This window comes from Oncorhynchus tshawytscha, linkage group LG01 (genome assembly GCF_018296145.1).
Source record: "Oncorhynchus tshawytscha isolate Ot180627B linkage group LG01, Otsh_v2.0, whole genome shotgun sequence".
Taxonomy (NCBI): Eukaryota; Metazoa; Chordata; class Actinopteri; order Salmoniformes; family Salmonidae; genus Oncorhynchus; species Oncorhynchus tshawytscha.
The window spans coordinates 51,307,738-51,321,049 of record NC_056429.1 but is presented as its reverse complement, the minus strand read 5'-3'; the positions used below and the strand labels follow the sequence as shown (position 1 = coordinate 51,321,049).

Sequence of the window (13,312 nt, the reverse complement as noted above, 5' to 3'; positions counted from 1 at the left end):
ATAAAGATATATGAATGAGTGATGGTACAGAATGGCATAGGCAAGATGCAGTAGATGGTATCGAGTACCTATACATATGAGATGAGTAATGTAGGGTATGTAAACATAAAAGTGGCATATTTTAAAGTGGCTAGTGATACATGGATTGCATAAAGATGGCAAGATGCAGTAGATGATATAGAGTACAGTATAATCTAGAAGAAAAAGAAACGCACACCTATTTAGGCGAGGTGCTGGCTAGCGGAGTAGAAAACTTGAAAATAAAAGAGAGCCCCACACTCTAGGAGCTCAGATGCAAACATTTAATTACCAACGTTTTGACAGCCAAGCTGTCTTCATCAGGGTATGATAATATAGAGTACAGTATATACATATACCTATGACATGAGTAATGTAGGGTATGTAAACATTATATTAAGTGGCATTTTTTAAAGTGGATAGTGCTAGATTTTTTACATAAATTTCCATAAATTTCCATTATTAAAGTGAGCTGGAGGTCCCTGCTTTGATGCACCTGTACTGACCTCGCCTTCTGGATGATAGCGGGGTGAACAGGCAGTGGCTCGGGTGGTTGTTGTCCTTGATGAACTTTATGGCCTTTCTTTGACATCATGGGGTGTAGGTGTCCTGGAGGGCAGGTAGTTTGCCCCCGGGGATGCGTTGTGCAGATCTCACTACCCTCTTGAGAGCCTTACGGTTGTGGGCGGAGCAGTTGCCGTACCAGACGGTAATACAGCCCGACAGGATGCTCTCGATTGTGCATCTGTAGAAGTTTGTGAGTGCTATTGGTGACAAGCCGAATTTCTTCAGCCTCCTGAGGTTGAAGAAGCACTGCTGCGCCTTCTTCACAACGCTGTCTGTGTGGGTGGACCAATTCAGTTTTTCCGTGATGTGTACGCCGAGGAACTTAAAACTTACTACCCTCTCCACGACTGTCCCGTCGATGTGGATAGGGGGGGGCTCCCTCTGCTAATTCCTGAAGTCCACGATCATCTCCTGTGTTTTGTTGACGTTGAGTGTGAAGTTATTTTCCTGACACCACACTCCAAGGGCCCTCCCCTCCTCCCTGTAGGCCGTCTCGTCGTTGCTGGTAATCAAGCCTACCACTGTAGTGTCGTCTGCGAACTTGATGATTGTTGCATGTGTGCATGGCCACGCAGTCGTGGGTGAACAGGGAATACAGGAGAGGGCTCAGAACGCACCCTTGTGGGGCCCCAGTGTTGAGGATCAGCGGGGTGGAGATGTTGTTACCTACCCTCACCACCTGGGGGCGGCCCGTCAGGAAGTCCAGTACCCAGTTGCACAGGGCGGGGTCGAGACCCAGGGTCTCGAGCTTGATGACGAGCTTGGAGGGTACTATGGTGTTGAATGCCGAGCTGTAGTCGATGAACAGCATTCTCCCATAGGTATTCCTCTTGTCCAGATGGGTTCGGGCAGTGTGCAGTGTGGTTGAGATTGCGTCGTCTGTGGACCTATTGGGGTGGTAAGCAAATTGGAGTGGGTCTAGGGTGTCAGGTAGGGTGGAGGTGATATGGTCCTTGACTTTTCTCTCAAAGCACTTCATGATGATGGTAGTCGTTTAGGTCAGTTACCTTAGCTCTCTTGGGAACAGGAACAATGGTGGCCCTCTTGAAGCATGTGGGAACAGCAGACTGGGATAAGGGTTGATTGAATATGCCCGGAAACACACCAGCCAGCTGGTCTGCGCATGCTCTGAGGACGCGGCTGGGGATGCCGTCTGGGCCTGCAGCCTTGCGAGGGTTAACACCTTTAAATGTTTTACTCACGTCGGCTGCAGTGAAGGAGAGTCCGCAGGTTTTGGTAGCGAGCCATGTCAGTGGCACTGTATTGTCCTCAAAGCGAGCAAAGAAGTTATTTAGTCTGTCAGGGAGCAAAACATCCTGGTCCGCGACAGGGCTGGTTTTCTTTTTGTAATCCGTCCTGATGGGACAGACGGATTTCCACACATTGAGCCATACACAATACAGCTTAAGCATTGAAGACAGCATTTTGTTAACAACATGGTGGTTTAAATAATGTCCTACCCTTGCTGTAGATCCATTTGCGTGTGTATGGTCACTTAGGCCTGCACATGAACCAGCACTGGGACCTTTGGAGACTTGGGATACTTGTGCTTAAACTGCTGCTTGAATGTCTTTGGGTCTGCATCTATAAAGGTCAAGTACAAAATGGAGGAACTTAACAATCTGTAGCTTAGATTGAATTCAAAGTTGACACAAATGATAAACTAAGCAATAAGATGCAACAAACTGCTACACATATGAAATACTGTACCACACAGGCCAGTACAATAGCCTACACACGGAGAGGAACCTAAAGGCACATAGAGTACCAACCAATAGTACCTGACAGATGGGGCAGTGCTGCCTTGGCTGCAGTCTTCTGGTACTCAGCTGCTCCCTTCTTCTTTGCAGCCACCACCATGGCATCAGTCAACAAGTTCAAGTTCAATTTGAGTGGAGCATTATATTTCACCATCTAAGTTACCTAGCTAGTAGTGCTTTGCAAATAACTGAAATGTTTTTTTATTTTTTTTATCTCAAAGAGCCATGGTAAAGGGTGTCAATTGAGCTCAAACAATTGACACCCTTTACCATGGTACTTTGAGATACATTTTAAACTGCAAAACCCTTATGCACCACTGCACTTTGTATACCAGGGTTGGCTGGCCTTCTCTAGTCACTCATAGGCTCAGTCACTGGTATACTTTTATTTACAAAGCTATTTTGGGTTTACTAGCTTTTTATTTGTGCATTTTTATGCACAAATAAACACTCTAACCAGGCCTAGTGGTTAGAGTGTTGGACTAGTAACTGGAGGGTTGCAAGTTCAAACCCCCGAGCTGACAAGGGACAAATCTGTCATTCTACCCCTGAATAGGCAGTTAACCTGCTGTTCCTAGGCTGTCATTGAAAACAAGATTTTGTTCTTAACTGACTTGCCTAGTTAAATAAATATTTAAAAAAAAAGGGTTGGCTGGCCTTCTTTAGTCACTCGTAGGCTCAGTCACTGGTATACTTTTATTTACAAAACCATTTGGGGTTTACTATCTTTTTTATTTGGGCATTTTTATTGTTCAGAAATGTGGTGGGTACTCTCTTCGTTCGCTGGATTTTATCCTGCTAACTGTTCCAAATGTCCAAACTAAATTTGGTAAAAGGACTTTTTTTGTACTCTGCGCCATCGTCTTGGAATGCCTTACAAAATACTTTTAAACTGGAAGAACTTGTCACAATTGGTATTTTTAAATCACTGATGAATGATCTTGAGACTGACAGGTCAGGGAATCAATGTTTTTAATTAGCTGTTTTTGATTTTGTTATACTCTAGTGAATTCTATGGTTTTTACAAGATTACTTGTATTTTTTCATGTTTGTCTGTAATTTTTGTAATGACTTGGTGCTGCCTATCTTGGCCAGGACGCTCTTGAAAAAGAGATTTGAAATCTCAATGAGCCCTTCCTGGTTAAATAAAGGTTAAGAAGATTGTACCCCTGCCTCTCCTGACCTCGAGCCTGCCTATCGCCTGGTACTGTTTGGACTCTGACCTGGTTTATGAACTCTCACCTGTCCCCGACCTGCCTTTTGCCTAACCCTTTTGTTATAATAAATATCAGAGTTAAACCATCTGCCTCCTGTGCCTGCATTTGGATCTCGCTTTGTGCCCTTATACAGACCGAAACCACATCAGCTAAGAAAGCTGTCATCGCTTGTCCTTCTTTCGCTGTGGCCACTGGTCATTGTCCTAATAGAAAACACTGACAAGACCTATGTAGAGAAATTCATGGAAGAGAGCTCTTAATGAGACCAGAACTACTTTGTTTGTAAATGTACTTCGTGAACTGATTACGAAAATAAATATTCAGGCTAAGTATAAACCAGTCTGAGGCAATTTAGCAAGATTGATCATTTTTGCCTGGTCTCAGACACATATTTTGTGCATATCATACAGGTTAAGTAAAGGTAGATTGTTTCTGTTTTGAGCTGTCCTTCTAGATTGAAGCTTGACTTGTAAACCAGTTGGCAAGTCATAAAAAGGACATGAAAATGGAGGATTGGCACTACTTTATTTGCACAAAACAATCAGAAAGGAATGTTTTTCATTTTCAAATGGTTGCTTCCTTCAGGAAGCACTTACAAGCCACGTGATCTTAGTTTGGCCCATGACTGTTTTCAGTAGATCTGTTCTGAAAGCTGATCCCCTGCCTCCATTTGAAGTGGAATCTCAGACTTTCTATGTGATAGCAGGTTACTCTGTAGCCCTTTCCTGCAGTCAATGACCAAGAATGCCCTCTTTGGCCACATGTGGAATGTTATTAATCATAATTAAACTATTTACAAAAAACCTGACAAATATTGTATTTCTTTGTCAAATGGTTGTTATATTACAGTCTTCTGTGATGTTTAATATTGGGATGCAAACTCAAAATTAAATACATTTAAAACTCTATCTGTCATGGAATGGGTGTCTTCTTTTTTTAAGCTCATAACTGTCTGTACTTTTGTTACAAAGTAGATTTAAGACTACCAAGAATCACTTGTTACCATGATTTAGCCCACTGCAGTAAAATGTTAACATTTGTGCACACAGAGAAAATAGTTCTGCAGCAACTGAGAGGCTTGTTACCATGCCTGATGAGCCCTAATCTTATCTAGCCTCTGCATGATGACGATGATGCTATTCTAACCCTAACCGAGTCTGTTATTGTAGCTTAGTGGTCTCCCTCTTCTGTTTATCTATCTCCCCATGTGAGAGGTCAGAGGTGAATAATCACTATAAAGGGAAGCTTAGCCTCCCCTCTACCCCCTCCCTGAGCCCATCTTAGGTGTTTTTACAAGCAAGTAATGATGACGGACAGTCAAGCAAGATTGGCCACAGCCTGCAGAGGTGAAGTCAAGCAAGGTACCTGAGTCATCTTGTCTGTTGCACAATCTGAAGTGTTCTCGAGATGAGTCTTATCCCAGCTTGCATATAACGTTCTGAGAACCATATGCTTCTTAGAGCATAGTGAGATCGTGGTTGTCCTATGGCAGTGGTATTCAACTTACCCAACGAGGTCCAGAGCCTGCTGGTTTTCTGTTCTACCTGATAACTAATTGCACCTGTCTGGTGTCCCAGATCTAAATCGGTCTCTAACAACCCACAACGTTCTGAGAACCATATGTTTCTGAGGTGGGAATTTCAGTACTTCAGCATAACGTTTCCTCATGGTTCTATTTAAAGTAATGTTCTCATTGTTCTGAGAATGTTATTAAATAACGTTCTTCTGTGGGAACATCAGTACTTCAACATAATGTTTTCTGCAGGTTTCCTCGTGGTTCTATTTAAAGTTATGTTCTCAGAACATTAAGAGAACTTTATCCAACTCCCTATAAAAAATACAGATGACGACCCTGGAACAATACATGATCTGTTCTCTGGTGTCTCAGCTGTTTACTGACTTTTCTGGGGATTGGGTCTATATTAAATGAAAGATCAGAGTCGACTGATTCATTGTTAATCCTCTTGTCATACTGGTTGAGGAGAATGCACCAAACGACTGAGAGCCTTTGACAATCAGGATTTATAGAGCGCGAAGGGACAAGGAAATCCCAGCCGGCCAAACCATCCCCTAAAAATGCTGGGCCAATTGTGCACCGCCTCATGGGTCTCCCGGCCACAGCCGACTGTGACAAAACCTGAGATCAAACCAGGGGCTGTAGTGACGCCTCAAGCACTGCGATGCAGTGCCTTAGACCGCTGCGCCACTCGGAGGCTAACAGTGCTGCTTTTGCATTAAACCTTGATGTCATCATTTCTAAAATACCTCCTTAGCGTCCAAAGGACCAGAAGCAGAAGGGTTCTAGTCTGTTCCCTGACTTATAGAATCATTCATGACTCACATGAGTTTCGTACTTGTATTTGAAGTCACCTTGCGTGACTTTGGACCCCAGGAGGAAGGGAGAGAAATTCCCCCCTTGGAGAGAGAGCTCCCTGTTGACAGCCAGTCTCCATTCAGGCACTACATGTTCTCAGCTTATTGTTCCACTAAGGCAGTGGGATTGATATTTCCTCTGAGCTGTTAGTTGCTGCTGATAAGGCAGTCAGAGTTGATCAGGTGGTGGCAGATTTGGACAGATTTAGTGGTTTACCGAGTGTCTCTGGTCTTAAACCTATTGTTGAGGTCAAACTTCCGTTAGGCAAGGGGTCAATAGCAGACCTGGGAGACTTCTTCAGATGTGACTTGCAGTCAGAGTACGTTGTTGTGGTTGTTGTCCTGCTCTTGTTGCATTCATGGACTGGAGGAGCAAAGGAGGGGTCTATTTTTCATTCATTTAATGTGGACCCAGATCAGTAGGATGTTGATATCAACAATATGGATCAGCTAGCCATGCCTGGTCCCTACAGGAAGGAGGCTGTGTGACTTTTGGAGCTGCATAAAAAACTATGCCAGACGATGACCCCCACCTCTACTGCTATCAAGACACGCACAAGTGCATGGAAACACACACACACCCACACCCACATACCCCACCATTGTGCCACCTCACCTCTGTATGTCCCAGCTTTCACAGTGGAAAACAATGCACTTCCCTTCCACCCACGTCCCCGTTCGCCAGGAGACTCCTCACTCCCGACAGTAATAACAGAGGGTCCCAGTGGGGCTAGTCCAATGAGAGGAGGAAAGATAGTTGGAACGTTATGAATGAACAAATTTAAAAGTCATTCATTAAAACCCTTGTGAGTCTGAGCCTTGATTTTGAATTTTTAGGACCACTGTAGGTATCATTTAAAAATTATTTTATGAAATATTGAATTTGGCATTACTGCTATTAGACTCGTGAGAGTCTCAGCTTTCGATACTCGGGTCCAAACTATTTCTAGCTCAAACTATTCGGACTTTAAAGATGATTTAGTGAAAATGTACTTTTAGGCATCCTCTCATGTCTGACAAAAACTGACTTTGGGAAGCACCTGCCCACCGAACAGGCGAATGACTTAAAGCGGTGGATGCCGTGGATTGCACTACAGCCAATGCAAAGAAAACTGGTAAAAGTGTTCGTGTGAACATGCGCCTCATGAGACTCACGTGGACTCCATCACCTTCCTGATTACCTCTCCTTTGTCTGTCACTTCCGTTGGTTCTTTCCCGAGGCGTTATTGACTCTGCTTTTGTGTTTCATATCACATTCCGTTATTTATTAAATTCACTCCCTGTACTTGCTGTATTCTTAGCATACACGTTACACCAACTGCCAAAATAATGGAAACAGTTGAAGGAATGAGGGTTCTAGAGGCTCTGTTATGGTGTGGGGTGCATTTACCTGGCATGGTTTAGATTGACCTTACCTAAGAGGGTAAGGTAAATGGCAATAAATACACAGCCATTCTGAGTGAGCACCTTCAACCTATGGTGAAACCCAAATTGAACACTTCTGGGAGATCCTGGAGTGGTGCCTGAGACAGTGTTTCCCACCACCATCAACAAAACACCAAATGGTGGAATTTCTTTTGGAAGAATGGTGCCACATCCCTCCAATAGAGTTCCAGACACTTGTAGAATCTATGCCAAGGCGCATTGAATCTGTTCTGGCGGTTCGTGGTGAACAAATTAAGACACTTTATGTTGGTGTTTCCATTATTTTGTCAGTTACCTGTGTGTTGTCCAAGCCGACTCCCGATGAGCATCTCATGACTTGAGGTAATTAGGGTGCAATGTTAAACATTTTCAGCAAGGTCACGGACATTTTACTGGCACAGCAAGCTTTCATTCAAAACCATGATGTAATTTATTGTGGGCAACGTTCAGCCCAGTTGTGCTGTTATGACTCGTTAAGATGTAGTAGTATATGTGAAAGGGAATCTTAAATGCTCTCATGACAAGGAAACAGGCATATACCAAGTCAAATTTAGCATGGCAAACCGCACAGTTCATATGCTTATGACTGTGATCACGCCTTCCGTAGCCGAAGTGGGTAAGACCTTTTAAATAGGTAAATGTTCATGAGGCCGCAGGAACAGACGGATTACCAGGACGCATACTCAGAGCATGCGCTGACCAATTGTCTTCACTGACATTTTCAACCTCTCCCTGACCGAGTCTGTAATACCTACATGTTTCAAGCCGACCACCATAGTCCGTGTGCCCGAGAATGCCAAGGTAACCTGCCTAAATGACTTCCGCCCGTAGCACTCAAATCTGTAGCAACGAAGTGCTTTGAAAGGCAGATCATGGCTCACATCAACACCATCATCCCAGAAATGCTAGAATGCTGTTCATTGACTACATTTCAGCATTCAACACCATAGTGCCCTCAAAGCTCATTGCTAAGCCAAGGACCATGGGACTCAAAACCTTCCTCTGCAACTGGATCCTGGACTTCCTGACGGGCCGCCCCCAGGTGGTAAGGGTAGACAACAACACGTCTGCCACGCTGATCCTCAACATGGGGGCCTCTCAGGGGTGTGTGCTTAGGCCCCTCCTGTACTCCCTGTTCACCCACGACCACGTGGCCACCCACGACTCCAACACCATCATTAAGTTTGCCAATGACACAACAATGGTAGGCCTGATCACTGACAACGATGAGAGCCTATATAGGGAGGATGTCAGAGACCTGGCAGTGTTGTTCCAGGACAACAACCTCTCCCTCAACGTGAGCTGATCATGGACTATAGGAAAAGGAGGGCCGAGCACAGGTCCTCAGATCCTCAAAGTTCTACAGCTGTACCATCGAGAGCATCCTGACTTGTTGCATCACCACTTGGTATGGCAAATGCTCTGCATCTTACTGCAAGGCGCTACAGAGGGTAGTGCGTATGGCCTGTCATGCCAAATAGTGTCCCCCTATACATCACAATGGGATTCGATGAGTTCTAACTTCTGTTGCTAGGGCTGTTGCTAGAACTTGCAACATTCTGACCAGATTACGAAATGAACCAAAGTGTCCATGCTATGCTGGTTGCTTGGCTCTATTTTACCTCATAGCGGTCGCGAAGGAAGGAGGATGCGGGCACTTCTAGTTCTATTTCGCAGCATAATTTTCTTTTATCTTTCCAACCAGGCAAAATACTAATGAAGACATCACTGATCTCGACAAGAGGCGCAACATTCAGAGAAATTCACAATTCAGGGTAACATTAAGCAGTTAACTTCAATTAGATAACTGGACGGATTTAGCTATGTCCAACTATTTTTCAACAACTATTTTCCATCTAACGTTAGCTAGTTGCTAGCTATACATATAGTTCAGTGTAGGCTGCTGAGGGGAGGATGGCTCATAACATGGAGTAAATGGAATGGTATCAAACATGATACCAATCAATTGACTCCATTCCAGACATTATTATGAGCTGTCCTCCCCTCAGCAGCCTGATATGGTTATGTCTGCCATATTGAGGTGTCTAGCTGTAAGTTAAACCTGATCAATCAAATGGACAGGTGTAAGCAATTATGGTCATTCCAAATGCCCTTAACTAGGTGTCTTCTCTAGACAGACACAGAGGGGGGTTAGAAGACAGATGGAGAGAGAGAGAAACACAGCAGTGCAAATATATTTATTCTTGAGTATTTCAACAACTCTTCTATTCCAACTTGTTAGGCAATCATATCTACCTACGGGGGAATGATGGCCAGCCACACAGGAGGGTGATTTTTACTAAGGAGGAGAAGGAGGCCATGCTGACCGAGATGCATTCTGGCCATTTCGGAGTGAAGCGCATGATTGCCTTAATCAACCTATGCTTCATCTGATGGGGAATTGTCAAGGAGGTGGACAGTTGGGCAAGTGAAATAACCTTTTGTTTATCAATCACATTCTATTATATCTGCAATGATTATGATTTCAATGAATGCCATATCAGAGAGCACACAATGTTTCAATTTGTCACTTTGTGCTTAAAGGTCAGTACCCTGTCGAGCCTGCCAGAAGTTTGAGATGGCGAAGGCTGTGGAGCCGGAGTTGAAGCACGTCAAAGTTGTTTCACTATGGAACATGATCGGTAAGTGTCCCAATTCAAATTTTGCCCTGACAAGTTGTTTTGTAATGGTTTCTTCATTTGACCACAGCAGAGTTCAATATTATAGAATGTGTGTGTCAGTATCCTTACAAATATGAAAATCTGCATACTGTATGACACAGATACGGGTAAGAATAAAGTAATCTCTCTAACACATTAATTAAATGTTGGGGTGGACCTCATCGGACACGTCACAAAATTCAGGAATGGCAACAGCTGGTGTCTGACGGCGACCGATCACTTCACCAAGTGGGTGGAAGCAATACCCATTAAGGTCAGTAAAGGAAGAGTATGTGCTTAAATCTAAATTCCCTTCTGAAACCCATGAAAAAGGGTGCTTGGAACCAAAAATAGATTTTCGTTTTGTATGATACTCATCAAGGTCGAGACTAGAGAGGCCACCTCCAAGGCGATGGTGGACATCTTCAACACCTGACCCCCAGGATGTATCCCGTCCTCCAGAACCAGTGAGTTCGGATCAGTCTGATTCTCTGTGCTTAGTGTCTGAGGGAGACCAGCTTGAGGTAGGTTATACCTTACAAAAGTGTTGAAAAGTACATATCTCCCATTTATAACACAGCACTAATCCATCAAACTCTCTCACAGTAAAGTGTGTTTGCTTGTTTGCGTCTCTGTCTCCTACCCTGTTCCCTTTAACTCTGCTCCTGTTCTTCAGGACCTAGGGGTTCTACCCAACACCCAGACGTGGATCCACATGATGTCCTCCATTACCAATCACCCTCCAACTTTTCATTACATCATTTACAGCTACTGTTATTGTCATATTCTCATGATCTGCTAAGAAGTTTTTCTTGCTCTGTCATACCAAGCACATAATATGTGAGATACACAGATTAACTAACAACAGCAGCATTGTGAACACTCAGAACAAAGGGAGCAGCATTGCCTAGACTTTCCAGTCTCCTCTTCAAGTCCCCCTTCTGAGACTGGCTGTCTGTTGAGAACAAGTGACTGGCAGAACCTCCCCATGTGAGTGTACAACACAATTGTACCAACGACTATCAAAGTTGATGTATTATAATCTTAAATATCGCCAGGTTGGTTTTCACAGCTGTTTCACAAGGTGTTCATTGTTGTAAGTTCTCCTTTGATTGTATTTATTTTCTCTACATTATTAATTGTTGTATCCTAGGACCTACAATAGATACATATATATTCAACCCCAAGGGTGTACTAATGAGCTATGCGAGTTATGTATATTTTTTTATCATAATAGAGTACTACTGAAATTACATGATCTCAGTGTAGATGAGGGAAGGACAGGTTTGAATTAAACATGACAGCCAGACAAGCCAGTGTATGAATCAAACGGATTTGCATATAAATGGAGTGGAAATTAGCTGACTTCCTGATCTGTAAGGTAAGTAACTTTAATGTTTCAAGTATATTACACGTTTTCTTTACCATTTCCGAAACGTAGCAATGTTTAAGACATGGATTTCACGTTGTAATGTTAACAAGGTTACCCAAAAGTAGTTTGAATTCATGATTTCATTTTATTAGCTAAACAAAACTTGTTTAAATAGCGAAATTGCTGCAAAAATCAGCCTTGTTTGCACAGCGATGATGAAAAGAACGTAATTTAGGCCGTAATGATCTCCAAAATGCTAATCATTAGGTCATCACGGTGTTGATATAGTAACTGATGCTAATAGTATATCGAATCCCATTGTGATTATGAGTGCACTATTAGGGGTGCACTATTTGGCCGGGGGACATAATTTGTCATAACAGGCCCAGTACATCGCTTCCTGCCATCTCGGTACCGCACTCCCTGTATATAATGAAAACGTATGAAACTTCTTCTTTGTTTGGTCTCTCCCTCCCTCTCCCCTGGAATGACAGAAGGGTCGATAGAATAGGGTGCACGGAAGAAACCCAGCTGCCCTCGCATGGCCACAATCAAAGGGAGAGGGAGCACCTTCACACGACCCTCCACAAACACTCACCCATTACTCCCCAATACACCCCTAATGTACCTCGTCAAAATCCACCTTCACTGCTCTAGCTCCAGGGACAAATTGGAAACCCTCAATTTCTGTCTACTTTAAACAGGCCCGAACTGGAAAAGGATGGGCATAGAAGGTTTTATGTTACATTTCATTTCTATTCATTTCTAGGATTGAGATTAGAGCTTCACACACTTTTTTGCACATCCTTGAGAACCATGGATTCTCTCTTTCAGTGTTTGGAGCACTGCTGTGGCGGTTACTAAGAAGTTAACAAGGTGTGTAGAGTTGTGCCAGGAAGGATTGTGCTGCAGGGATTGTTTTGTTTCTCATAGTTCAAATAAAGAGGCTGTCATGGCTTTAGTACTCTAGCATGGAGGTAAGGGCTGGCCTGTTAGTCGGGATCACTTCTGTCTAAACAAGCTTTGATGTATGGTGACAGCAGCAGACAACATTTACATGCTGTGGAACCCAGGCTTCCTCCCCGAGTGTTTAGATTGGCTCCTATCTGTAGCAGAGAGGGGAGAGAGAAGAGCAGTTGTGTGTGTGTGTGTGTGTGTGTGTACATGTTTTTACTATACTTTAGAGTACGAAGAAGTCCTTACAAGTAAGAAGTCCTTACACGAATAGTAAACCTACTAAAATAAAGAGAAGTGAGGAATTAGTGTTGGAATTGGGATTAGTGTTAGGTTTAGGGTTAGGTTTATGGAAAATAGAATTTTGAATGGGAATGAATTGTTGGTCCACAAAAAGTCCTAATATAGTAAGACATTGCTGTGTGTGTGTGTGTTTTTTTTGTTTTTTGTTTTTTTTGTTTGTTTGTTTAACTATCCTTGTGAGTACCAGAAGTCCTGGTAGTGACTGTCATTCATATTGCATTCACCCAGTTCAATTCAACATCAATAGGGTTAGGCTACTTTTTTATATATTTGTTTATTTAACCAGGTAGGCCAGTTGAGAACAAGTTCTCATTTACAACTGCAAGCTGGAACAAGATAAAGCAAAGCAGTGTGACAAAAACAACAACACAGAGTTACACATGGAATAAACAAACATACAGTCAACAACACAATAGGAACAAATATATACAGTGTGTGAAAATGTAGTACGATTAGGTAGGTAAGGCAATAAATAGACCATAGTGGCAAAATAATTACAAATTTAGCATTAACACTGGAGTGATACATCTGCAGATGATGATGTGCAAGTAGAGATACTGGGGTGCAAAGGAGCAAAAATAAATAACAATATGTGTAATGCTCCGGGTGTCGTGGGTGTGGAGTCAGACGCAGGAGACAGAGAGTGCAAGGCTGTGCTCTTTT

General features: G+C 43.1%; 1 long non-coding RNA gene across 1 annotated transcript in view; it reads left to right on the top strand.

Moving 5' to 3' along the window:
- Positions 1 to 12,978, top strand: part of LOC112250118 — a 36,481-nt gene extending 23,503 nt beyond the window's left edge. Inside the window, exons 2-6 of the long non-coding RNA XR_002953495.2 lie at positions 9,066 to 9,135; positions 9,603 to 10,002; positions 10,225 to 10,294; positions 10,403 to 10,544; positions 10,697 to 12,978. This is a non-coding gene — a long non-coding RNA (uncharacterized LOC112250118). The remainder of the gene's footprint in view (positions 1 to 9,065; positions 9,136 to 9,602; positions 10,003 to 10,224; positions 10,295 to 10,402; positions 10,545 to 10,696) is intronic.
- Positions 12,979 to 13,312: the final 334 nt, after the last annotated feature.